The sequence below is a fragment of the Lithobates pipiens genome, unplaced genomic scaffold (assembly GCF_037356315.1).
Source record: "Lithobates pipiens isolate NorthernLeopardFrog02 unplaced genomic scaffold, aLitPip1_a1.2 Scaffold_6, whole genome shotgun sequence".
Taxonomy (NCBI): domain Eukaryota; kingdom Metazoa; phylum Chordata; class Amphibia; order Anura; family Ranidae; genus Lithobates; species Lithobates pipiens.
The window spans coordinates 10,037,418-10,065,036 of NW_027507881.1; positions in this window are offsets into that span (position 1 = coordinate 10,037,418).

The following is a 27,619-nucleotide window of genomic DNA, read 5'->3' on the forward strand; positions in this document are numbered from 1 at the left end:
AGCCCTGCTGCAAAGCATTGCATCAAAAATTGTAATTACACGTCCCTGTTAAACAGGGGCTGAAAAATTGGGCTGGTGGCATCACCCAGAACCAAAAATGTTCTTCCAAGATATCAGCGGAGGAGGAAGAGGATAGACAGTCAACATAACAGGACAGTCACTCAGCATCAGCATAGGCAGTCTTGAAGGGATATGATATTTCAAAAAAAATTATTCGGTTACATCAGCTTCAGGTGCTTAGTAGCTGGTGGTGATCTAAGACTGATTCATCTTTATGAAGGTCAGTCGATCAACCGAGTCGGTGGACAGGCGCACCCTGTGATCGGTTACAAAGCCACCAGCAGCACTGAAGGTGCATTCCGAAAGAACGCTGGATGCAGGACAGGCCAGTAGCTCAATTGCATACTGTGCAAGCTCTGGCCAGTGATCCATCCCCAAGACCCAGTAAGCCAGAGGATTTTTGGTGGGAAAGGTGTCCAAGTCTGACCTTGCCCCTAGGTATTCCTGCACTATGTAAATCAGACGCTGGCGATGGTTGCTGGAACCGATCATACCTTGGGGCTGCAGACTAAAAAATTGTCTGAATGCATCGGTCAGACAGCCACCTTCTCCACCGCTCCTTCTGACCGATGCCTCAGCAACACGTTGTCCAGGACCAGGAGTTTGTAACCTCCCAATCTCTGGGAACACGTTGCACAGACCTTTCTGCAAGGCCTCCCGGAGATGTCTCATCCTCTGCTCCCTCTGCGACGGCAAGATAAGGTCCACAACCTTACCCTTGTACCGTGGATCAGTAATGGTCCCTCTCCTTGATCCAAAGAATACGAGGATCCTTCCGCAGGCTTTGCAGGATCAGGGAGGCCATGCAGCGTAGGTTAGCTGAGGCATTCGGTCCGGAGTCCTCTGGGTCACTAAGGACAACATGATCACTAGGGATGAGCCAAACACCCCCCGGTTCGGTTTGCACCAGAACTTTCGAACGGACCCCGAATTCGTACGAACGTTAGAACCCCATTGAAGTCTATGGGACTCGAACGTTCGAAATTAAAAGTGTTAATTTTAACGGCTAATATGCAAGATACTGTCCTAAAAAGGGTTTGGGGACCTGGCTCCTGCCCCAGGGGACATGGGTCAATGCAAAAAAAACGTTTAAAAACGGCCGTTTTGGTGGGAGCACTGATTTTAATGACGATTAAAGTGAAAAAAAAAGTGAAATATTCCTTTAAATATCGTGCCTGGGGGGTGTCTGTAGTATGCATGTGAAGTGCCACGTGTTTCCCGTGTTTAGAACAGTCCCTGCACAAAATTTAACATTTAACGGAAATAACGTCATTTAAAGCTGCTTGCGGTTTTAATGTTATATCTGGTTCCTGCAATATGGTTGAAAATCATTGAGAAAAATGGCATGGGTAGCCCTCCCTGCCCATTACCAGCCCCTTTGGGTCTTGTACACATATTAAGGGGAACCCCGTACCCATATTAAAAAAAGGAAATACGTGTGGCCCCCAGGCCCTATATACTCAGAACAGCAGTATACAGGCGGTGCAAACAAGACAGGGACTGTGTAGGTTTGTTGTGTTAAGTTGAATCTGTTTGTAATTTTCAACTGGTACATTTTTAAAGTGTAGCTCCAGTCAAAAAAACTATTTTTAAGTTTTTTGGAAAACATAGGGAAGGGTTATCACCCCTGTATAATTTGTTTTGCCGTCCGTCTTTTTCAGAGCACGCAGACAGCACGCACAATCTCCTACCGGTGACTGCAAGCTCTATTTAAAACGAGCAAGAAAGTTAGCTATATAGGTGGATATAGCGGTGTATACTGCGTTCAGAGCACGCAGACAGCACGCACAATCTCCTAACACTGACTGCAAGCTCTATTATAAAAGATAGATATATCGCTAGATATATAGGTGAATATAGCGGTGTATACTGCGGTCAGGGCACGCAGACAACAACCACTACAGAAGAGCAAGAACGAAAAATCGGCCGATAACGATCGGTGTATACTGTGTTGAAGGTACACAGAACACCCACTAACTGCTACAGATGGCAACGCACTACAAAAGGCCGCCGCGCTGGCGGCCTTATATAGTGTCGGGCGTGTATCACACAGCCTGAGCTATGATTGGCCACAGGCATCCTGCCTGTGGCCAATCATGGCTCTCCTCGCTGCCGGCGCTGTGATTGGCCAAGCATGTGGGGTCACAGTGCATGCTTGGCCAATCATGAGCCAGCAATGCACTGCGCCATCGCAGTGCATTGTGGGCCGTGAGCGCCACACGAATTTGGTGCGAACGGCCCATAACGTTCGAAATTCGCCGAACGGGCGAACAGCCGATGTTCGAGTCGAACGTATGTTCGACTCGAACACGAAGCTCATCCCTAATGATCACTATGAAAAAATGTGTTTTTGTTTTTTTTCTATTTTCAAACTTTTCGGTCTTTTTTTGTTTATTTGGAAAAAATACATAATATTTTCGTTTGGGTACAGTGTTGCATGACCGCGCAATTGGTCCCCAAAAAGTGTCATTTATTGCGGTGGACAAATATGACTGTCGCAGTAAAAAAAAAAAAAAAAAATCGCTGATTGCCGCCATTACTAGTAAAAAAAATGAAAATAAAAATTCCATAAATATATCCCATAGTTTGTAGACACTATAACATTAGCGCAAACCAATCAATATATACACTTATTGGGATTTTTTTTTACTAAAACAATGTAGCAGAATACATATTGGCCTAAATTTATGAAGAAATTCGATTTTTTACTGGATATGTTTTTTTTAAATTCTCTTTTTTTGTTTATAGCACAAAATATAAAAAACGCAAATACAAATACCACCAAAAGAAAACTCTATTTGTGGGGGAAAAAAGGACAATCAATTTTATTTAAGTACAGCGTTGCATGACCGCGCAATTGCAGGTTAAAGCGACGCAGTGCTGTATTGCATTAAATGGCCCGGTCATGAAGGGGGATATAAAGTGTAATTTCATTCCATTAATGTGTAGGTAATGAATGGGTCTTGTGAAAAACAACAAACGCACACAATTGCCTGCAAGCAACAAACATTTTCCACAATTTGTCTCTTTCTAGAGAGCCGGAAATCAGTAAAATTTTTATAACCGTAAAATCATTACCCTGTAATTTTCTAACCCATTTGTTGTAGAACATCTCACTGCCCATTGTGATGCTGCAATAAAGGTGTCATCTCATCTAGAACTTGTATGTCATTTTTTTTTTTTTTTTAGTATTGGGAGGTTAGTCAAGTTTAATGTAATTTAACCACTTCAGCCCCGGAAGATTTGGCTGCTCAATGACCAGAGCATTTTTTGCGATTCAGCACTGCGTCGCTTTAACTGACAATTGCGCGGTCGTGCTGCGCTGCACCCAAACAAAATTGACGTCCTTTTTTCCCCACAAATAGAGCTTTCTTTTGGTGCTATTTGATCGCCTCTGCGGTTTTTATTTATTTTTTGCGCTATAAACAAAAAAGAGCAACAATTTTGAAAAATAACCCCCACAATATTTTGTACTTTTTGCTATAATAAATATCCCCAATAAAAAAAAAAAATAAAGCTAATTTTTTTACTCAGTTTAGGCCGATACGTATTCTTCTACATATTTTTGGTAATAAAAATCGCAATATTGATTGGTTTGCGCAAACGTTATAGTGTCTACAAAATAGGGGATGCCCTTGTACACACGGTCGGACATTCCGACAACAAAATCCGTCGGATTTTTTCCGACGGATTTTGTCCGAAACTGGTGTTGCATATACACGGTCGGACAAAGTTGTCGGAAAATCCGATCGTCGGAACGTGATGACGTTCGTTCGTTGCGACGGGACTACGTTGCGGCTAGTAGCCAATAGCTTTGGTCTCGTAATTTCATCTGAGCATGCGTGGCACTTTGTCCGATCGGAATTCTCTACAAACGATCGGACAAAGTCCGATCGGATCATGTTATATACAGCTCTCAAACTTTGTTGGTCGGACATTCCGACGGAAAAAGTCAGATAGAGCCCACACACGATTGGATTATCCGACATCACGGTCCGATCGGACATTTTCCGTCGGAATTTCCGACCGCGTGTACAAGGGCGATAGATTTATGGAATTTTTATTATTATTATTTTTTTTTTGTACTAGTAATGGAGGCGATCTGCAATTTTTATCGTGATGCCAACATTATGGCAGACACATCAGACACTTTTGGCACATTTTTGGGATGATTGACAATTATACAGCGATCAGTGCTATAAAAATGCACTGATTACTGTGTAAATGACACTGGCAGGGAAGGTTCTGAATACTAGGGGGGCGATCAAGGGGTTAACTGTGTTCCCTGACTGTGTGTTCTAACTGTAGGGGTAGGGGACTGACCTAGCGGAAATGACGGATCGTGGTTACTAGCTATTAGGAACTCACGATCTGTCACTCCTCACAGAACAGAACAGGGATGTTTGTGTTTACACACACACGTCTCTGTTCTGCCTGTTGTGCCCGTGATTGCTCATAACCGGCGGTCATCCACGAACATCGGCACTCCCCCAGTGCAGTGGGCGCATGTGCGCTCCTCCGGCCACGCGCGCCTGCTATCCCGCCTGAGCCGACGTATAGCTACAACGGCTCACGGGAACGTGCCGACCTCCCGTTGTATAATGCTGGTCGGCAAGCGGTTAATTGTATTTTTATGCTCAACTTTCTATACCTGCAGTAAACCACTTCTGGACCGCCCACTGTGTAGAGATATATATATATATATATATATTGTAGACATGTCACTGGAGAAGTGATCGAGGGGGTGTACATCTCACCTAGGTTGCTACACAGTGTGAGATGGTAAATCCAGGATGGATCAGTTTCTCAGCAGCGATATGCTGCTGAGTTGTTATTTAATTTTGCCGGGCCTGGGTTTATATGGAATGGCAGGTAGGTTTGGTAGAGGGACCTGTCATTCCACATCCCCCGATCCAGTTCTGGGTTTGGGATCAGGTGAGCTTTGATCCTAATTAGCCTGGGAGGCTAAAGGCTCTGCAGGGTCTGCAGGTGATTGCTCTCAGCCAGGGAATGAACAGTCTGTGTGTTGAAGGAAGCTGCAAGCACAGCCACTGCTGGAGCTAAAACTCACCCTGCGATATCCAGGCGAAAGACGCTGTGTTTGTAAGTGTCAGATAGGTGAGAAGAACCTGTTAGTAAGCGCCCAGCCGGGCTAGGTCTTTTATTTTTGTTGTACTTAGAAAGCACGGTGTTGCTGTATATTTTTGTTTGCTGGACTGTTTGTACCACGAATAAACGCCAAGATCTGCTTTATAAATGCCAAGTCTGCTGTGAACTGTGTCCAAACACACCCTACCCCGGGAAGATCCCTTACAATTGGTGGAGAATGCGGGCAAGTCGGTTGCTAGGGGCAACGGTGTGGACAGACTTGGCTACAGCTACTGATGTCCTGGGTGAAAGCTGCAACTACACTCCAAGAACAGTCCAGCAACATGGAGGAGATGCTGAAGCAGTTTATGCAACTGAGTTTGCAACAACAGCAACATGAACAGTCCATGGCTGCACAACAACAACTTATCGAGCACCTGATAGCAAATCGAGAGGCGCCTGTGGTTGCTAATCCACCCACAGTGATGGGAGCCGCTCCAGAGATTTTTTTTGGGAGAAGGACTGTGCAGAAAGCGCTGCAAAAGATGACTGCTGAGGACGATGTTGAAGCCTATCTAACAGTATTTGAGCGCGTGGCTGAGCGAGAGAAGTTACCAGCCGCTGAGTGGGCAGAGGTAATTGCGCCCTATTTAACAGGTGAACCTCAAAAGGCCTACTATGACCTCAGTGAGCAAGAGGTTAAGGACTATACTCGGCTAAAAGCGGAGATACTTGCCCGACTAGGAGTTACTACTGCAGTCCGTGCCAGGAGAGTACGCAACTGGAGCTACAGTCCGGACAGATCAGCGAGGTCCCAGATGTATGACCTAATCCATTTGGCAAGAAAGTGGTTGGAGCCAGACACTTCTACTCCTGCACAAATCCTAGAGAAGGTCATGATGGATCGCTACCTCCGAGCACTTCCTACGGACCTGCAACGCTGGGTGGGACAAGGTGATCCTAAGAATGCAAACGAACTTGTCAACCTTGTGGAGAGGTTCCAGGCGACTGAGGACTACCTCCGTGATGTTCCTGCAGCATCTTCACCTCTCCGGAGCGCCAGATCGGTACCGTCAGCTGGTAAGAGACTTCCATCTATTGGGGGAGTGTGGAGGGCTGCTGATGGGGGGAAAAGGGCTCAAGTGGTGTCTCAGGGACAAAAGACTGGTGATGGTCCCGGGTGGCTAAGGGGCTCTAAAAAGGACTCCTTGCCAAGGGGACCAGGCCCTATCCAGTGTTGGAGATGCCATGAGGCGGGACACGTGTCGGCCCATTGCCCTCTTACCTCTGAACCCATGGAATGTGACGCTAGCCGGCGTCAGTCGCTATTTGCGGAACCATCTTGTGCTGCAGTTCCTGGACTAGAGACTGAACCGCAAATCTGCAACATCACAATCAATGACTTTCCTGTTAAAGCGTTAATGGACTCAGGAAGCCTCGTAACCTTGGTGCATGCTAGCCTGGTGGCTGGGGACTTAGAGTCTAAAAAGCATATGAGTGTTGTGTGCATACATGGTGATACAAAAGTGTACCCTGTAGTGCTGGCTAAAGTCGGGACTGAACAAGGCACAGTACAATATGAAGTGGGTGTGGTTAAAAACCTCATGCATAATGTAATATTGGGGCGCGATTTTCCTTTATTCTGGGCTCTCTGGGAAAAAAGAAAAATCCCCAAAAGGAGTGAGGATACCTCTAAGGTGGTTGCCTTGTCCACTGTGAATGATAAAAGTGTACAGGATGAAAATGATTGTTTTCCTTTGCAGGTCCTGGCTGGGGAGGAGGAGGCTCCTCCCACTGAGCAAAATATACTAGACTTAGAGGTGTCTAGCGATAATTTTGGGGCTGCACAATTACAGGACCCCACTCTCAAAAATGCGAGAGAGCAGGTTGCTGTTATGAACGGGGTACCTCAGGAACCAGACGCTGAAAAAAGATTTCCACATTTTTCGGTGACTAATGATCTTTTCTATAGAGTCAATAAGGTTAAGGATGAGATTGTGGAACAGCTTCTGGTACCTAAGCCGTACCGGCGTCAGGTGCTTGACATGGCACATAACCATGTTCTTGGGGGACACTTGGGGACTGACAAAACGCGAGAGAGGGTTCTCCAGAGGTTTTTTTGGCCGGCCATATATGATGACATTAAAAAATACTGTGAGTCGTGCCCCACATGTCAGGTTAGTGCCCCAGTGTCACATTTTCGCAGTCCTTTGGTTTCGCTCCCTATTATAGAGGTGCCTTTTGAGCGTATTGCCATGGATTTAGTGGGTCCCATTGTAAAGTCAGCTAGAGGACACCAGTATATTTTGGTAGTCCTGGATTATGCGACCCGCTATCCTGAGGCTGTACCCTTAAGAAACACTGCATCTAAAACAATTGCACCTGAGTTGTTTTATATGTTCTCTAGGACGGGGATCCCCAAAGAAATCCTAACTGACCAAGGTACGCCATTTATGTCGAAAGTAATGAAGGAATTATGCAGACTATTTAAAATCTCACACATCCGTACCTCTGTATACCACCCCCAGACGGACGGATTGGTGGAGAGATTTAATAAAACTTTGAAACATATGTTGAAGAAAGTGGTGGCAAAAGATGGTCGTGACTGGGATCATTTATTACCCTACCTCATGTTTGCTATTAGGGAGGTGCCCCAAGCGTCCACAGGGTTCTCACCATTCGAGTTGGTCTATGGTCATCACCCTAGGGGTCTACTGGACATTGCAAAAGAGACATGGGAGAATGAGTCCACCCCATACAAGAGTGTTATTGAGCATGTAGCACAAATGCAGGACCGTATAGCCACTGTAATGCCCCTGGTAAGGGAACACCTCCAGAGGGCTCAAGAGGCCCAAAGTAGAATTTAGAACCGGTCCGCAAGAATCAGGACATTCAACCCAGGCGATAGGGTCCTTATACTAGTCCCCACTGTTGAGAGTAAATTCTTGGCGAAGTGGCAAGGTCCCTATGAAATTGTTGAAAAGGTCAGTGAGGTGAACTACAAGGTGCACCAACCAGGTAGAAGGAAGCCTTTCCAAGTTTATCACATAAACTTGATCAAGCCCTGGAAAGACAGGGAATCCTTGGTGGCGACAAATACTGTTAATAATTTGTCACAACCAATCCCTCCAGTCAAGGTAGGTGATACTCTATCAGTGTCACAGAAACAGGAGGCTCAGGAATTTTTACAGAAAAACAAAAACAAGTTCTCTGACCTCCCAGGGCGTACACACCTCATCCACCATCACATTGAAACTGAGCCTAGAAGCAGAGTAAACCTTAAGCCCTATAGGATACCGGAGGCACGTAGGGAAGCCGTATCTGCCGAGGTAAAACGTATGCTTGCTCTGGGGGTAATTGAGGTGTCACAGAGTGAATGGTCCAGCCCAATTGTGCTAATCCCAAAGCCCAATGGAACTTGGAGGTTCTGTAACGATTTCAGAAAGTTGAATGAGATCTCCAAGTTCGATGCGTATCCTATGCCCAGGGTAGATGAGTTGATTGAGAAGTTGGGTAACGCCAGGTACATAACCACCCTCGATCTCACAAAGGGCTACTGGCAGATTCCACTTTCTGGTGAGGCTAAAGAGAAAACTGCATTCTCCACCCCTGATGGGCTATTCCAGTATGTAGTGATGCCATTCGGGTTACATGGAGCGCCTGCAACTTTCCAGAGGTTGATGGACTTGATTCTGCGACCACATCGTGATTACTCAGCTGCCTACCTCGATGATGTGGTCATTTTTAGCCCTGATTGGGAAAGTCACCTCTGTAAGGTACAGGCCGTGTTGGATGCCATAAGTGATGCGGGGTTGACCATAAATGCCGAGAAGTGTGCTCTAGCCCTAGAAGAGGCCAAATATCTAGGCTACATTATTGGGAGAGGGTTGATTAAGCCACAGCTAAATAAAATTGAGGCAATACAGAATTGGCCTAGACCCCTGACAAGGAAACAGGTTAGAGCTTTCCTGGGTATTACGGGGTATTACCGTAGATTTGTGCCGAACTTTGCCTCAGTTGCTGCTCCACTAACTGACTTGACAAAGGGCGGAAAGACAGCAATGGTCACGTGGACCCCAGAGGCCGAGAAGGCTTTCCAAAGCCTTAAGTCTGCCTTGTGCCAACCACCTGTCTTAGTTACCCCCGATTTCAGGCGAGAATTTCTGGTCCAGACAGATGCCTCTAACACAGGCTTAGGTGCAGTACTCTCACAAGTAGTGAATGGTGAGGAGCATCCAGTGACGTACTTGAGTAGAAAACTAACCCTGGCCGAGAAAAATTATGCCATTGTGGAGCGAGAATGTTTGGCAGTAAAGTGGGCCCTAGAATCTTTAAAGTATTACTTGCTAGGCAGGAAATTTAAGTTGGTGACAGACCATGCCCCCCTAACATGGATGAAGTTAAACAAGGAGAGAAATGCAAGAGTGACTAGATGGTTTCTCTCCCTACAAAACTTTAATTTCACTGTGGAACACAGGCCAGGGAAATTACAGGCAAATGCTGACGCATTGTCAAGGGTAAGTTGTCTGTGGGGACAAAAGGCTCAGCCCTCCGGTCTGAAAAAGAGGGGGGGGGATATGTAGACATGTCACTGGAGAAGTGATCGAGGGGGTGTACATCTCACCTAGGTTGCTACACAGTGTGAGATGGTAAATCCAGGATGGATCAGTTTCTCAGCAGCGATATGCTGCTGAGTTGTTATTTAATTTTGCCGGGCCTGGGTTTATATGGAATGGCAGGTAGGTTTGGTAGAGGGACCTGTCATTCCACATCCCCCGATCCAGTTCTGGGTTTGGGATCAGGTGAGCTTTGATCCTAATTAGCCTGGGAGGCTAAAGGCTCTGCAGGGTCTGCAGGTGATTGCTCTCAGCCAGGGAATGAACAGTCTGTGTGTTGAAGGAAGCTGCAAGCACAGCCACTGCTGGAGCTAAAACTCACCCTGCGATATCCAGGCGAAAGACGCTGTGTTTGTAAGTGTCAGATAGGTGAGAAGAACCTGTTAGTAAGCGCCCAGCCGGGCTAGGTCTTTTATTTTTGTTGTACTTAGAAAGCACGGTGTTGCTGTATATTTTTGTTTGCTGGACTGTTTGTACCACGAATAAACGCCAAGATCTGCTTTATAAATGCCAAGTCTGCTGTGAACTGTGTCCAAACACACCCTACCCCGGGAAGATCCCTTACAATATATATATATATCTCGTGGTTATGGCAGAAGCTAGCTCCTATTACCCCGATATTTTTTTAAACATTGGACGATCTTTCACATAAAAGTGGTGCCAGCAGCGAATTGGCCACGGGGTCACTTATATGGGCAGCAGCAGAGGTGACCCCCCAATCCCCCCCTCCCCAGCCGCTTCCCGGTTGTTAAAGGGGAAAACTATCTGATCTCTCGAAGCGATGGGCAGGAAGTCACTCTGGTCCTCCAAGGGCATAGAGTCGAGTGGGGGCAAGATGGCCCCCCAATCGACTCTATGCCCTTGGAGGATTGGAGCGACATCTCTGACGTCACTTCCAACTCTAGGCCTTAAAGGGCCTTTTTTTTAAATTTTATTTTAATTAAAGTAAACGTAAAATGACTTTTTATTCAATTTTTTTATGCTTTTAAGTGTAAATGTGAGATCTGAGGTATTTTTTACCCCAGATCCTCTCAATAAAGTGGACCTGTCATGCTTATTTCTATTAGAAGGGATGTTTACATTCCTTCTGATAGAAATAAAAGTGATCAAAAAATGTAAAATAAAAGGGACAGTGTAACAATGCTAATTAAAAAGTATAATAAATAAGAGAAAAGAAAAAAATTATTTTAAGCGCCCCCGTCCCTCCGGGCTCACACGCAGAAATGAATGCATACGTAAGTTGCAGTAAAGGGACAGTGACATTTCAAATTTTAGATTTTTCTGATTAAAATATTGGACACTTTTCACATATTTATGAAATATAATTTTTTTTTGTTTGAGAATATATATATAGCGATACCCTCACTTAAGAGGGCCGCAAGTTTGGTTTGGGCCCTGAGCACAGCTCCGCCAATCCCCCCGGCAATCTGCTCTACCCACTCTGGCACAGTTAGTATCTAGCAATACACATTAAATCACTTATACTCTAAATATGTGTGTGCGTGGGTGGATAACTCAAGCTCATAGACAATCTTTGAAAGTATATAACTGACTTTACTTGTTGTTTTATAAAAGGAATAACATGAATCGAACATTTGGTTTGCAACACATAAGCAGGTCCCTGCAGTAACCAGTAATAAAGATAAACAGAGTAATCAGCATAATAAAGTATTGCTATGCAACTCTAGCGCTGCCCTTTTTCAGCTACTTCCCCGCATGGGTAAACTAACACCCAGCACTATCTACCTATGCAGTCAGGCCTGACTGATCTAGATGGAAGTCCAGTGAAACAATATTCGCTAGCAATCTTTCGGTGGTGCACTTGAAGAACAACTTTGTAATCCAAACGAATAATAAAGATAAAGTATCTGTCTTTAAACAGCTCTCACCACCCGGACAGGTCCAAGTCCGTTTTCTCCGCCGATTCGTTTAGGAACAGGAATCCACCGACCTCCGAGTCTTCAATCCTTCTGGTGTACTGCAGCAAGGATGAGAAAATGTCACTCAGGTGCAGCTAGGCTGGCAGAGGGCTCTTTGGAAAAGAGCACAAGGCCCAGGCTTCAGGCCTTGTGCCTCCAGCAGTTCAGCACAGACCTCCTCTTGCTAGGAGAAGGGGGGTGTCCAAAGAGGAAGAACTAGGCCTCTCCCCCTCCTTATATGCCCTCCCCCATGAGTCTCTGGGGCATAACTCCAAACATCCTGGGAACCAGCGGGGTTCTGGGAACAGTAGTTTTATAGTCCTTAAAGAGACCCTGCTACACACTCCCCCCACTTAAACTCTTTGGTCCCCAAAGATAAACTTTTAACACATATCCCGTACCAATTTTGAAAGTGCTGGGTATGATGTTGGTACAGGGAATTTCCACCAGAACTCAGAGGTGGGATTCCCTGTCCCACAGGTCACACTGGCATGAGTGGCCTGCCTAACTGTGCCAGAGAGTGAGCTGGGGTTGCCCTCCACCAAATGGTCAGTGGAGGGATTAGAGCGTTCAGCACTTCTTCTAGCAGTCACAACAGAGTCCTCCAGAGCTCTCCCCCATTTGAGAGTAGGTTAGCTTCTTGGGGGGTCTCACAACTCGGCAAGCTCTCTGTTCTCTTGGGACTTCAGGCTCTGGTGCCACAGGCTCTACTTCAGGAACACACTCTGACAGCATCACTGGTTCTGGAACATCGGTCCTTTCCTCTTCTGAGTAAATGCTAGGGATATCTTCCCAGCCTTCAGGCACACCACTAGATGGAATGAACTCTGTAGCTTCTGGGTTCAGTGTCCCATCCTGTGTATCCTCAGTAGGTGGGAGATCTATGGCAGAATTTCCTGGAGTTGATGAAGGCCACAGCCACTCAAGCTCTCCTCTTCCACCTTCACCTCGTTGGGAATCTTGTCCATCTCTAACCCGGGAGGTCTGAGACCGAGTGCTAGGTCCCGGGGTATCCAGAATGGAAACAGATTCTGGTGGATTTCTCACTGGAGGTATTCTGACTACTTCAGTAAGCAGGAGCAAATGATTCCTGTGCCAAGTCTTCAAGGGCCCCACTTTCCCCTCTGGTTTTAACTTATACACAGGCAATCCAGGTAGCTTTCTGCAAATGACATAGGGCTCTGATCTCCATCTATCAGCAAGCTTGTGCTTCCCAGGGATCCCCAGGTTGCGTAGCAGTACACGGTCCCCAGGCTGCAGGTCTTGCACTCGAACCTTCAGATCGAAGTTCCTCTTGTTGCGGGCTCCCCTTTGGTCCGAGGCCGCCTGAGCTCGTTCATGGGCCACTTTCAAATTGTGTCTAAGTCGGTCCACATATCCCTTGTGGGAGGTAGCAGAGGCATTGTCTAGGGAAATGCCAAAGGCCAGATCCACCGGCAATCTTGCTTCTCTCCCAAACATGAGCCGGTAGGGGAAGTAACCCGTCACATCACTTGTGGTGCAGTTGTAAGCGTGCACCAAAGCGGATATGTGTTGGCTCCAGTGTTGCTTCTTCTCTGTCTCTAGAGTTCCAAGCATGTTTAGTAAGGTCCGATTAAACCTCTCAGGTTGGGCATCTCCTTGTGGATGATAAGGTGTAGTTCTGGTCTTCTCTATTCCCAATGAGTCCAGTAGGTTCCGGATCAGACGACTCTCAAAGTCCCTTCCTTGGTCCGAGTGGATTCTCTGTGGTAATCCATAGTGGTCAAAGTATTTTTCCATGAGCACCTTGGCCACAGTGGAGGCCTTTTGGTCTTTGGTGGGGAAAGCCTGGGCATAATGGGTGAAATGATCGGTTACCACCAGAACATTTCCCAATCCACTCAAATCGGGTTCGAGGCAGAGAAAGTCAATGCACACCAGATCCATTGGACCCTGACTCTGTAGGTGGCCCATTGGGGCAGCTTGATGGAGTAGAGTCTTCCTCTGGATGCATCGTGCACAAGAATGGCAATATTCCTCCACTTCTGCCCTTATACAGGGCCAATAGAACCGGCTTCTGACAAGCTGGAAAGTTCTCTCCGCCCCTAGATGGCCATGCTGGTCATGTAAGGCAATTAGTACCGTCTCTCGGTGCTTCTCTGGAAGAAACAACTGCCACTTATCTTCTGAGTTATCAGAGGGGCCCCTTCGGTAGACCACTCCCTGATGTACTTGTAGCTTATCCAACTCTTTCCTCAGCAGGTGAGCCTCCTTGGAAGGGTGATGTCGAAGTCCCTCTGGATTCTCGTTCTCCAAAGCTTCAAGGACCAATCTCCCCATGGGGTCTTCCAATTGGTCATAGCTCAGCTCCTTTCTGGACAGCTTTGGCAGGAGTTCCTCTGCTAGTTGAGTTACCCCACAGTAGGGTTGAGGGACTCCCACTGCGGTGACTCCTATCTCCTCTGCTCTGGAGCCCCCTCTTGCTTGAAACTCAGCACCCTGACAGAGTGCTCGCACTCCTTCCAGTGCTACCTGGGTCCAGTCTTCCCAGTCATTAACCGTGACATGAGATCTTCGGGACAGGGCATCTGCATCCCTATTTCCAGCCCCTGGTCTGTACTTTAGACTGAAGTTGAACTCGGATAATGCAGCCAACCATCTGTGTCCGGTTGCATCTAACTTTGCAGTAGTGAAGAGGTAGGTCAGAGGATTGTTATCTGTCTTTACGGTAAACTCCGCCCCATAGAGATAGTCCTTCAGTTTGTCTACTACTGCCCATTTGAGGGCCAAGAACTCCAATTTATGAGTGGGGTAGTTCTTCTCCGAGGGAGCTGCTCTTCATACTCTTGATAGAGCACTCCGCCTAGGCCCTCATGACTGGCATCGACATGTAGCTCATATGGTCTGGTGGGGTCGGCATAGGCCAGGACTGGGGCCGTGGTAAGGCTCCTCTTCAAGGTTCGGAAAGCCTCTTCACACCTTGGGTTCCACTGATCTTGAACCGACTCACCGGCCCTCCTAGGTCCCAAGCCATCCTCTTCTCCTTCAGTCTTGAGCAATTCGTTTAGTGGCTTGGCAATCCGGGCAAACCCATCCACAAATCTTCTATAATAGGAGCAGAACCCCAGGAAAGATCTGAGCTCTGTGACTGTTGTCGGTCTTGGCCAAGAGGTAACTGCCTCCAACTTCTCAGGGTCTGTAGCCACTCCTTTTTCAGACACTATGTGTCCCAGATAGTTCACAGAGGATTGGTAAAACCGGCACTTCTCGGGAGAAAGCTTGAGTCCCTCTTCGCTGAGTCTTCTCAACACCTTCTCCAACCTGGCCTCATGTTCTTCCAAAGTCTTCCCGAAGACAATGACATCGTCCAAGTACACAAGGACTTCTACGAGGTTCATGTCTCCAACGGTCTTCTCCATGAGGCGTTGAAAAGTAGCAGGGGCTCCAGACAGGCCCTGAGGCATTCTGTTGAATTCAAAGAATCCCACTGGAGTTATAAAAGCCGTCTTCTCTCGGTCTTCCTGGTGCATGGGGATTTGGTAGTACCCACTCTTGAGGTCCATTACACTGAACCACTTGGCACCAGACAAACTCTGTAGGGCATCCTCTATTCTCGGTGTGGTATACTGGTCAGGGATGGTCCTCCTGTTGAGAGTCCTGTAGTCGATACAAAGCCTCAACGACCCATTCTTTTTCCTGACCACCACTATGGGGGAGGCATAGGGACTTCTAGACTCCCGAATCACACCAGTCTTCTTCAACTCCGCAAGCTGCTCCCTCAGATCCTCCAGATCAGCTAGAGGGACCCGCCTAACCCTTTCCCTGAAGGGTTTGTCTTCTTGGAGGCGGATTCGGGGGGTGGCACTCCTGGCACATCCCACATCAAACTCACCCTTTGAGAAAATCCTCTCCCATCTAGTCAGCTGGGCATTGGCTCTCTCCTTCCAGGCTCCAGGTAGGTCCGGGTTTTCCATGGAAAGTTTTTCCCAAAAATCTCCTCCTTCACCCGTTCCTTTTACTTCTGCCCAGCTGACTGGGGCCGCAGGACTCACCTGCCCCAACAGCATCCTGGCAGGGATCTCTATGGGTCTCTCCGTAGGGTTTCTCACACTCACTGGGACTCTTCCTCGAGCCTTCTTCAGGACCTTGATTGGAATCACTTCCGGTATCACTTCCAGGCCTGAGTGGTCCTCCCTTGGATCGGATTCCAGCATGACAAAGGGGCCAGGCTGCTCCCAGGTAAGCTTCACCGTGGCCCTGAGGCAGGCTACCTCTCCGGGCTGCAGCACCACTTCTTCTCTCCCAAGTCTCCACACCTTCCCTATCCCCTCTCCTGGGGTCTTCTGCTCTAGGACCAACCGTTGGTAGGCTGTCTTCAGCATGGGATGGATATTGGGATCTTGATGGTTTCTCGTCTTCACTAGAGGGGTCAGAAGTCTTCGCACCAGATCCGTATTGGTCCCTATGATGAGGGACATCTTGCTGGCCCCGGGCGGTCTAGGACACACAACTGCCAGGGTGTCAAACACCTCTGTTTTCCCCGCCACAGATGGATCGAAGGTCAGCTTTATGGGCAGGTAACCATCGTAGGGGAAACTCTGAGCTCCCAGGCCCCATATCTCCAGCTCTTCTATCTTCTGTATAGGCAGATGGCTCAAGTGCCTATCATAGAAGTCTCTGTACAACAAAGTCACTTGAGCTCCAGTGTCCAGGAGGGCCTTCGTGTAGACTCCTTCCACCTGGATGGAGACAGTGGGGGAGGGGCCGACCAATTCTTCTGGGTAGGGCCGGGTTGAGGCCACCTTCTTCTGGGGACCCGTCTTCATCCAGTTGGTTTTTGACTTTATTCTTTTTCGAGCCTGGTATGCATTGACCCTCCCCACAGTAATGGGAGTACAAACCCGCTGAGGGATGTTATTGTTTCTTATTTGTAGACATTCCTTCTGAGGGGTCTGGTTTTCTCTTTCTCTTCCTTCTATTCAGTTTGGAGTTCACTGAAAGGCATGGGCACCCGGTTGACTCCCTCACCGGGGCCCTCTGGAGTTTCCCGCCGGCTGGCGGTTATCCATCTTCTTCTTCTTGGGACTGGAACATCTACTGGCGAAGTGGCCACTGCCCCCGCAGTTGTAGCATAGCATCTCTTCTCGGTCTCGAGTGGGGCTTGGTGTTGGTGTATCTGGAAACAACTCCTTCCTAGGACTTGGTTTCTCGGCTCCCCCTTGACCTTTCGCCATCATAGCAGTCAACATCTCCATGACCTGGGACATCTGTAACTTCAAAGTGTCCACCTCCTTTTCTCTAGCGGGAGTCATGGCCGGTGTAACTATTGCTACCGGTTGTTTGACGGGCTCGGTGAGATGTTCTTCCCTTTTCTCTTCCAGTAGGGCCTCTTCCTCTCTGATCATTCGGATGAGGTCAGTGTACTCCAGATTCTTCCCATCCTGTCGGGCACGCAGTGTCCATGCAATAGGATCCATGGGTTGAGCTTCCCTCAGTACCTGTTGAGCATGGGCCTCATCTACTTTCCCTGGGCTGATCCCCTTCCTTAGGATCATCCTATGCAGGATTTTATCTAAACGTCCCATGTAGTCTGATAGTTTTTCACCTTTCTTCTGGTAGCAATGCTCTAACTGATAAGCAAGCTCAGAGATTTTCTCTGTCCCACCAAACACATTCTGTAATACATCTAGGTACTCCTGCGCATTACAGTCTGTCCTGCTCATCTTCAGGTTGCGTACGGCCTCTAGAGCAGGCCCCTTTAGACTTTCCACAATCCTCTGCTTCTTTCTGCACTCTGGAACTTCCCATTCCTCTAGTGCCTGAGTTGCGCTATCTAACCACTCTTCAAATCCCTCTTCTTCCGAAGGTACAGGTTTCCTCCCTGAAAACATCCGGAGTTTTCTGTACCCCGACATCGGGTAATCTGTGGGATCCTTCTTGCACTGGGCCACAATCTCCCCCAGGACAGCACACAGTTCTGAGCTAAGGGTGGCCGGTGCTGATCTGAGACTCTCGGGTGAGGTACGGGCCGCAGCCTGCAGTGATCCCATTGGCGATGGCTCCTCCTTTGTTGCGTGCGCCAACCTATAGGATCTGTTGTCTTGTGTCCGTACACAGTTGCGCTTGCAAGCCTCCGGCATCCCATCCCAGTATTCCACTAGCGCGTACTGATATGAGATGTCTGGGTCGGATTTTATCTCCATCACCCATTGTTCATGGTCTGGGGACACTGACTTCATTAACTCCTCTACGGTCTCAGTCGACCATTTCTCCCCTGGGAGGCTAATGACCACTGACTGACTTGGGTCGGCCTTAGCCGCTTCACACCATGCTCTGACTCCCTGTGGGTCCATGCCGGTACCTCTGGCGTGTTCACCGCTGTCTCAGAAATCCCGGATTTACGAGCCCCCACGTATAGCGATACCCTCACTTAAGAGGGCCACAAGTTTGGTTTGGGCCCTGAGCACAGCTCCGCCAATCCCCCCGGCAATCTGCTCTACCCACTCTGGCACAGTTAGTATCTAGCAATACACATTAAATCACTTATACTCTAAATATGTGTGTGCGTGGGTGGATAACTCAAGCTCATAGACAATCTTTGAAAGTATATAACTGACTTTACTTGTTGTTTTATAAAAGGAATAACATGAATCGAACATTTGGTTTGCAACACATAAGCAGGTCCCTGCAGTAACCAGTAATAAAGATAAACAGAGTAATCAGCATAATAAAGTATTGCTATGCAACTCTAGCGCTGCCCTTTTTCAGCTACTTCCCCGCATGGGTAAACTAACACCCAGCACTATCTACCTATGCAGTCAGGCCTGACTGATCTAGATGGAAGTCCAGTGAAACAATATTCGCTAGCAATCTTTCGGTGGTGCACTTGAAGAACAACTTTGTAATCCAAACGAATAATAAAGATAAAGTATCTGTCTTTAAACAGTTCTCACCACCCGGACAGGTCCAAGTCCATTTTCTCAGCCGATTCGTTTAGGAACAGGAATCCACCGACCTCCGAGTCTTCAATCCTTCTGGTGTACTGCAGCAAGGATGAGAAAATGTCACTCAGGTGCAGTTAGGCTGGCAGAGGGCTCTTTGGAAAAGAGCACAAGGCCCAGGCTTCAGGCCTTGTGCCTCCAGCAGTTCAGCACAGACCTCCTCTTGCTAGGAGAGGGGGGGTGTCCAAAAAAAAACTAGGCCTCTCCCCCTCCTTATATGCCTTCCCCCATGAGTCTCTGGGGCATAACTCCAAACATCCTGGGAACCAGCAGGGTTCTGGGAACAGTAGTTTTATAGTCCTTAAAGAGACCCCGCTACATATATATATATATATATATATATATATATATATATATATATATATATATATATATATATATATATAAATATACGTCCTTTTTTAGGCTGTTTTTTGGTATGTTTTGTCACCAGTACATACTAATAGTTTTTTGTGGCAATTAGATGTCACCATATTAACAGTTTTTGATGCAAAGAAACCTTTAAATTAATTGCACTGAAAATTGCGGTGAAACATATACATACAGTGCCTTGCAAAAGTATTCGGCCCCCTTGAACTTTTCAACCTTTTGCCACATTTCAGGCTTCAAACATAAAGATATAAAAATTTTATTTTTTGTGAAGAATCACCACAAGTGGGACACAATTGTGAAGTGGAACGAAATCTATTGGATTTTTGAAACTTTTTTAACTAATAAAAAAATGAAAAGTGGGGCGTGTAAAATTATTCGGCCCCCTTGCGTTAATACTTTGTAGAGCCACCTTTTGCTGCGATTACAGCTGCAAGTCGCTTGGGGTATGTCTCTATCAGTTTTGCACATCGAGAGACTGAAATTCTTGCCCATTCTTCCTTGCAAAACAGCTCGAGCTCAGTGAGGTTGGATGGAGAGCGTTTGTGAACAGCAGTTTTCAGCTCTTTCCACAGATTCTCGATTGGATTCAGGTCTGGACTTTGACTTGGCCATTCTAACACCTTGATACGTTTATTTGTGAACCATTCCTTTGTAGATTTTGCTGTATGTTTGGGATCATTGTCTTGTTGGAAGATAAATCTCTGTCCCAGTTTCAGGTCTTTTGCAGACTCCAACAGGTTTTCATCCAGAATGGTCCTGTATTTGGCTGCATCCATCTTCCCCTCAATTTTAACCATCTTCCCTGTCCCTGCTGAAGAAAAGCAGGCCCAAACCATGATGCTGCCACCACCATGTTTGACAGTGGGGATGGTGTGTTGAGGGTGATGAGCTGTGTTGCTTTTACGCCAAACATATCGTTTTGCATTGTGAGCAAAAAGTTGGATTTTGGTTTCATCTGACCAGAGCACCTTCTTCCACATGTTTGGTGTGTCTCCCAGGTGGCTTGTGGCAAACTTTAGACAAGACTTTTTATGGATATCTTTGAGAAATGGCTTTCTTCTTGCCACTCTTCCATAAAGGCCAGATTTGTGCAGTGTACGACTGATTGTTGTCCTATGGACAGACTCTCCCACCTCAGCTGTAGTTCTCTGCAGTTCATCCAGAGTGATCATGGGCCTCTTGGCTGCATCTCTGATCAGTCTTCTCCTTGTCTGAGCTGAAAGTTTAGAGGGACGGGCAGGTCTTGGTAGATTTGCAGTGGTCTGATACTCCTTCCATTTCAAAATGATCGCTTGCACAGTGCTCCTTGGGAAGTTTAAAGCTTGGGAAATCTTTTTGTATCCAAATCCGGCTTTAAACTTCTCCACAACAGTATTACGGACCTGTCTGGTGTGTTCCTTGGTCTTCATGATGCTCTCAGCGCTTTCAACAGAACCCTGAGACTATCACAGAGCAGGTGCATTTATACAGAGACTTGATTACACACAGGTGGATTCTATTTATCACCATCAGTCATTTAGGACAACATTGGATCATTCAGAGATCCTCGCTGAACTTCTGGAGTGAGTTTGCTGCACTGAAAGTAAAGGGGCCGAATAATTTTGCACGCACCACTTTTCAGTTTTTTATTTGCTAAAAAAGTTTAAAATATCCAATAGATTTTGTTCCACTTCACAATTGTGTCCCACTTGTTGGTGATTCTTCACAAAAAATTAAAATTTTATATCTTTATGTTTGAAGCCTGAAATGTGGCAAAAGGTTGAAAAGTTCAAGGGGGCCGAATACTTTCGCAAGGCACTGTATTTATATGTACATTGGATTTGCACTTGCACTTTATTTGATTGAGATTCACACTTTATTTATACATGCACATTATAAGATGTTTAAACACATTAAATAGTGGCAGAGGATTGGCAGGGAGGTGTTAAAATATATAAAAAAAAAAACTGTAAGGCCGCGTACACACGGGCGGACTGTCCGTCCAACTAAGTCCGTCAGACAATCCGACAGACAGTCCGTCCTACTTTCGAATGAACGGACTTGACCACACACGATGAACAGACAGTCCGCCGAAAGCTTGCGCGATGACGTGTACAGCACGTACGACGGGACTAGAAATACGACGTCCAATACACTGCAATGCAACCTTCGGCCGTGTAAATCCTTTCTGAGCATGCGCCATACTTAGTCCGTCCAACTTGCCTACACACGAGCGGACTGTCCGCTGAAACCAAGTTTGGACGGACAATATTACGGAAATTCCGAAAGACTTAGTCCGCCAGACTGTCCGCTGAAAAAGTCCGCTGAAGCCCACACACGAGCGGATTGTCCGCTGAAACACGTTTCAGCGGACCAAGTCCGTCAGACAGTCCGCCCGTGTGTACGCGGCCTCAGGATAATTTTTAGAATTTGAGAATTGTTCTCCTGATTGTGGATTTTCTATAGATTTGCGCTGCATGTTTGTTTATTCTGAGGACCGGAGCAATGTCTAACATCACTTCCGCCCCTTGGCCTTAATGGGCCTTTTTTTTTTTAAGTTTTTTAACATAAAATGAACTTTTATTAAATTTTTTTATGCTTTTAAGTGTAAATGTGAGATGTGAAGTCTTTTTGACCCCAGATCGCCTGTCATGCTTATTTCTATTATAATAGCCGGTTCACACAGGGGCGACTCAGATCCGACTTCAGGTCCCCCTAGTCGCCTTAAGTCACGCTACATGTAAAAATCAATGTAAGTGAATGAGAGCCGTCTTAATGCACACTACTGAAGTCGCTCCGACTTCAGAAAAGGTTCCTGTACTACTTCAATCCGACTTGTAGGCGACCGGTACCCATTGATTTTAATGGAGGTCGCCTCCAAGTCAGATCTCCGTCTATATGGAGGCAACTCTCACAGAATTATCAGCTCTCAAGAGGGAACTCCACGGCAAATTTATTTAAAAAAAATTGGCGTGGGTTCCCCCTCCGAGAGCATACCAGACCCTTAGGTCTGGTATGGATTTTAAGGGGAACCCCCTACGCCGAAAAAATGGCATGGGGGTCCCCCCCAGATCCATACCAGACCCTTATCCGAGCATGCTACCCGGCCGGCCAGGAAAAGGGGTGGGGACGAGCGAGTGCCCCCCCTCCTGAGCCATACCAGGCCACGTGCCCTCAACATGGGTGGGTGCCTTGGGGAAGGGGGGGCCGCGCGGCCCCTCCACCCCAAAGCACCTTGTCCCCATGTTGATGAGGACAAGGGCCTCTTCCTGACAACCCTGGCCATTGGTTGTCAGGGTCTGTGGGCTTATCGGAATCCCCACCCTATGTGAATGAGTATGGGGTACAATGTACCCCTACCCATTCACCTGTGAAAATTAAAAAAAAAAAACACAACACACAAGGGTTAAAATAGTTTATTGCACAGCTCCGGGAGTCTTCTTCCGTCTTCGGAGGTCTTCTCGCCGGACTCCTCCGCTATCTTCTGCGTGTTGTGTTTTTTTTTTTTACATTTTTTTCACAGGTGAATTGGTAGGGGTACATTGTACCCCATACTCATTCACATAGGGTGGGGGGCCGGGATCCGGGGCCCCCTTATTAAAAGGGGCTCACGGATTCCGATAAGCCCCCCGCCCACAGACCCCGACAACCAACGGCCAGGGTTGTCAGGAAGAGGCCCTTGTCCTCATCAACATGGGCACCCCCCCATGTTGAGGGCACGCAGCCTGGTATGGCCCAGGAGGGGGGGAAGGGCGCTCGCTCGTCCCCACCCCCTTTCCTGGCCGGCCGGGTAGCGTGCTCGGATAAGGGTCTGGTATGGATCTGGGGGGGACCCCCACGCCATTTTTTCGGCATAGGGGGTTCCCCTTAAAATCCATACCAGACCTAAGGGGAACCCATGCCGTTTTTTTTTTTTTTATTTGGCCTGGAGTTCCCCCTTGAGAGCTCATTCTCTGATTGGCCACGGCAAAAGTCACCTGGCCTGGGGCGACCTAAAGTCGTGTTGTAAGTCGCCCCAGGTCGTATTCAAGTCGTGTCCAGGTTGCCTCCAAAAGTCGTGTTGAAAGTCGTGTTGCCCCTGTGTGAACCGACCCTAAGGGATGTATACATTCCTTGTAGTAGAAATAAAAGTGATATAAATAAATAAATAAACCTAAAACCTTGAGGATAGAGATCCTAAATAGAGAAAGAATGAAAAGGGGGAGAAGGATGGAAGGAGTTTCCCATTACGTATGACTACTGTTAATTTTCTGACATATAATATTAGAGGGCTAAATTCACCTGTAAAGAGACATAAGATATTACATGAGGTCCAGCAGTACGGGGCTGGGATTATTTTCCTACAAGAAACGCACTTAAGTCATGAGTCTAGGATTAGACTGTATTCCTCACGGTACCCAAACTGGTATTATGCTGATTCTATGTCACATAAAGCAAAAGGGGTAGCTATAGGTTTGGGGAAGGAGATCTGTTATCCTCTGGAGGACAGATTGAGCGAACCGGAGGGAAGATACCTCTTCCTAAGGATTATACTATGGGGAGTGGAGTAAATGCTAGCCAATATATATAGCCCTAATAGAGGACCCACAATTTTTTGGAGGGAAATACTTAACAAACTTTGGGAGTTTAAGAGGGGGAAGGTCATTATAGCTGGGGACTTGAACTTCTGTATGGATCCTGAACAAAATAGTACGTCCCGTGTACAGGGGTTAAGATTCATACAGTTGAAAGCAATAAAACGCCTGCTATATCAGCTTCAAATAGTGGATATATGGAGAATTCAACACCCGAGAATACAGGATTACTTGTTTTATTCCCCTGTACACGGGACGTACACTAGGATAGATTACTGGTTGGTGAAGCATAGGTTAGTAGACTCGTGATATCTTCCAATATGGAAATAAGATCCTTATCTGATCATGCCCTGGCGGTAATGAAAATTAAGATCCCTGGAGCACAGAAGCAGCCATTTACTTGGAAACTTAATGAGGAATTACTGGATGTAAGGGGGGAAGAACTAATAAAGCGTGAATTAGAGACTTTCTTCCAGATAAATGATACAGGGGAGGTAGCAGAGAATATAATCTGGGAGTCCCATAAAGCTTATATCCGGGGAATCTGTATCTCCATGGGAGCTAAAAGAAAAAAGAAAGATCTAAAAGAAGAAAGGAATTAATAGAAGATATCTTTAGATTAGAGCAATCCCATGAAAAAGAGAAAAGGAATAATAGTGTACAAGATAGCGAAGTGCAATGTAGATTAAGTACTAAAAGAGAAGAGTTGAAAGAATTAATAGAATTAGAAATTAGGAAAACTTACTTTAAGATAGCGAAAGAGGTCCAACTGGCATTTGACACCTTTTCGTCAACGAATGTGCACTCGGCAGATCCACATGTTGTCTGGGATACATTTAAAGCCGTCTCTAGGGGCGAGTGCATCTTGGCCATCAAGGCTGCTAAGAAAGACCGTGCTGAGGTAGGGGAACTTCTCCTGGCTAGGGAAAGGGAGTGTGCACAGCTACATGCAGATTCACCTTCGGAGGACAGTTATGCGGCTTTACTTGATAGTAGACGGTTGGTGGCCTTACACTTCACAGACCTGGCGTATGCTGAGATCAGACAAAGGGCCGAAACTGTCTTTGCTGAGGGGGATAAAAATGGCAAATTGTTGGCCAATTTAACAGCTGAGCACAGGGTCCCCGTTAGTATACCAGCGATTAACGGTAGGAACGGCACGATTGTCACTGACCCGGAGGGTATCCTACAAGAATTCACACATTTCTACAAAAAGTTGTACTCCCCGATAGCTCCCTACGATCAGTCGGAGTTAGAGGGGCTGCTACACAGTCTTTCCTTCCCCCAACTGTCGGCCACGGACAGGGTTACCCTGGATGAGGTGTTGGACAATGAAGCAGCCATAACCGCGTTCCCACCCCACAAGGCCCCGGGCCCGGATGGGTTTCCCGTGGACTATTACAAAACTTATATGTCCCGACTGGCTAATGGACTGAATGCTCTTTACCTACATTGTCGAGAACAGAGGGCTCTGCCGGCCTCGATGATGGCGGCTTATATGGTGCTTCTTCTGAAGCCGGGTAAAGATCCCATGGAATGTTCTTCATATCGCCCTATAGCATTGCTCAATACGGACCTGAAGATACTTGCTAAGGTGCTGGCATCAAGGTTGGCCAGGGTCATTTCGGGTTTTATGCCAGGTATGTCCACTGACACAAACCTAAGATGACTGTTCACACACATACAGTTGGGGGACGCTGACTTCCCAGAGAAAATCATTGTCTCTATTGACATAGAGAAAGCCTTTGACTCTGTCAATTGGCAATATATGCATAAGGTATTGGAGGCGATGGGTTTCGGCCCTGGTTTCCGTCAGTGGATTGCACTGTTATACAGTTCCCCCGAGGACAGCTATCAGGCTGGGTAACACGGTTTCGGATTACTTTGAGGTAGGGAGGGGTACTAGGCAGGGGTGTCCCCTCTCCCCCTTTCTTTTTTTGTTAATGATGGAGCCTATTGCTAGGGCCCTCAGGCAGTCTCCAGGGGTGGGAGCGATCCGGGTGGGGAGTGTAGCAGAATGTATAGCCTTATACGCTGACGACCTGCTCCTGTTCTTGAAAGACCCGGGGCTTTCGCTGAAAGCGGCATTAACGGTTCTGGACAAATTTGCTGTATTTTCGGGACTTAAAGCAAACTGGAGCAAGTCGTCAAACTTGCCACTGGGGTCCAGGGCTGATAGTCAGAGGAATGGTACCCTTCCTCCCCAGTGGGTCTCCTCAATCACCTATCAGGGGGTTAAAGTAACTGCTAATATCCAGGATTATTTGTTCCTTAATCTTCTCCCTTTGATAGCTAGACTCAAGCACATGACAACAGTTTGGAAAAACCTTCCCCTCTCTCTAATGGGATAGATTAGCCTTGTAAAAATGAAATTTCTCTCGGTAATCCTTTATTTCCTGCGCCACTCCCTATTATGGGTCCCAAGGTCCTTTTTTAAATCCCTTGATGGCATTATAGGGTCTTTTATCTGGTCACCTCAGTCGCCACGCATAAGCATGAAAACTTGACAAGAACCATGGGGACAAGGGGGATCAGCATTGCCTGACTGGCATAAGTATTATCTGGCAGGACAGATGGTGGTTGCCAGGAAATGGCTGATGGCGGAGGACAGTGACTCTGCTACAGTGGTTGAGGCAGCTCTACTGGGGCCATATGAAAGCTTGAGATTGGCTTTGTTTTGGGGTCCGAAATCCTGTCTGCCTCTGACGAACTCAATGAAGGTTACCATTAAGGCTTGGGAGGCCACCACCACCCTAATGTCACCTAGTTATGTGGGGGTAACACCTTCAGCCCCACTATAAATGAACAGGAGGCTCCCACATTTCTTTTCATATCCCGATCCCATGACTTGGGCATGTAAGGGAGTTAAGGTCCTTAATGACATTACTTGTGAGGGAGACTTGTGTACCTTTGACCAGTTGAAAGCCAGACATGACCTGCCCAACTCCTATTATTTTCGTTATTTGTAGCTACGCCATGCTTTTCAAACACGGTTTTCCAACTTACTTATAGGGTGTTTGCCATCTGCTCTGGAGTCCCTGCTAACTTCGGGGGACCTGGCTAAACCTCTATCAACTGTCTATAAATCTCTTTTCAAAAAGACCCCCCCCTGGAATATCTAAATGTAGAGAAAAATGGGAAAGTGAGATCACCGATATTCACAGCGAAGAATGGGATGACATGTGGGACCACCCATTTAAGCACTTAGTGTTGGCTAGGGATCGCCTGATGGGGTAAGTTGAACTATGTTAGTTCTAAGGTCCACTGGCCTAGTGGAGGGTTGCCCAATTAGGGGCTATGTTGTCTGTATAGTTCGTATTGTACTGTTTTTGTGTGTGACTGTACTGTATTGTTATAAAAATTAATAAACAGATTTTTTTTTTAAAAAGATAGCCAAGGAGAGATACCAATGGGGGAATAAAAATAGTAAAAACCTAGCCAGAATGTTGAGGAAAAAAAGGTCCATAAATTATATGGAGAAAATTCAAGATAAAGCAGGAGCCCTGGTATATAACACTAAAGATATAGCTGAAGTATTTCGAAAAATACTATAAACAGTTATATTCAGTTAAACGATCACAAATAGGTCAAGCAGAACTTAATAGAAGAGGGGAAATTAAAGAATATGTTACACAGGCTAAAATCCCTGCTCTGTCAGAGGAGGTGGTGCAGGAATTGGAGAAACCGATTACAGTACAAGAGGTAAACCAAGCAGAAATGGGCTCAGTAGAAAGGAAAAGCCCAAGGCCGGATGGCTTTATAATAGAATATTTTAAAAAATTTAGGGAAATCCTAAGTCCGAAACTTTGTTCATATTTCAATGGGTTGGGAAAGGGATATGGGTTGAGCGAGGAAGCCTCGAGAGCGACAATTACAACAGTTGTAAAAGAAGGTAAACAAAATACAATCTGCTCTAACTATAGACCGATATGGTTAATGAATATAGATACAAAATTGTTCTCTAAAGTAGTAGCTAAGAGAATAAAAAAGCTAATGCCGAGCTTAGTCCATCCTGACCAGTCCGGTTTTGTGGAAGGGAGAAAAAGAAG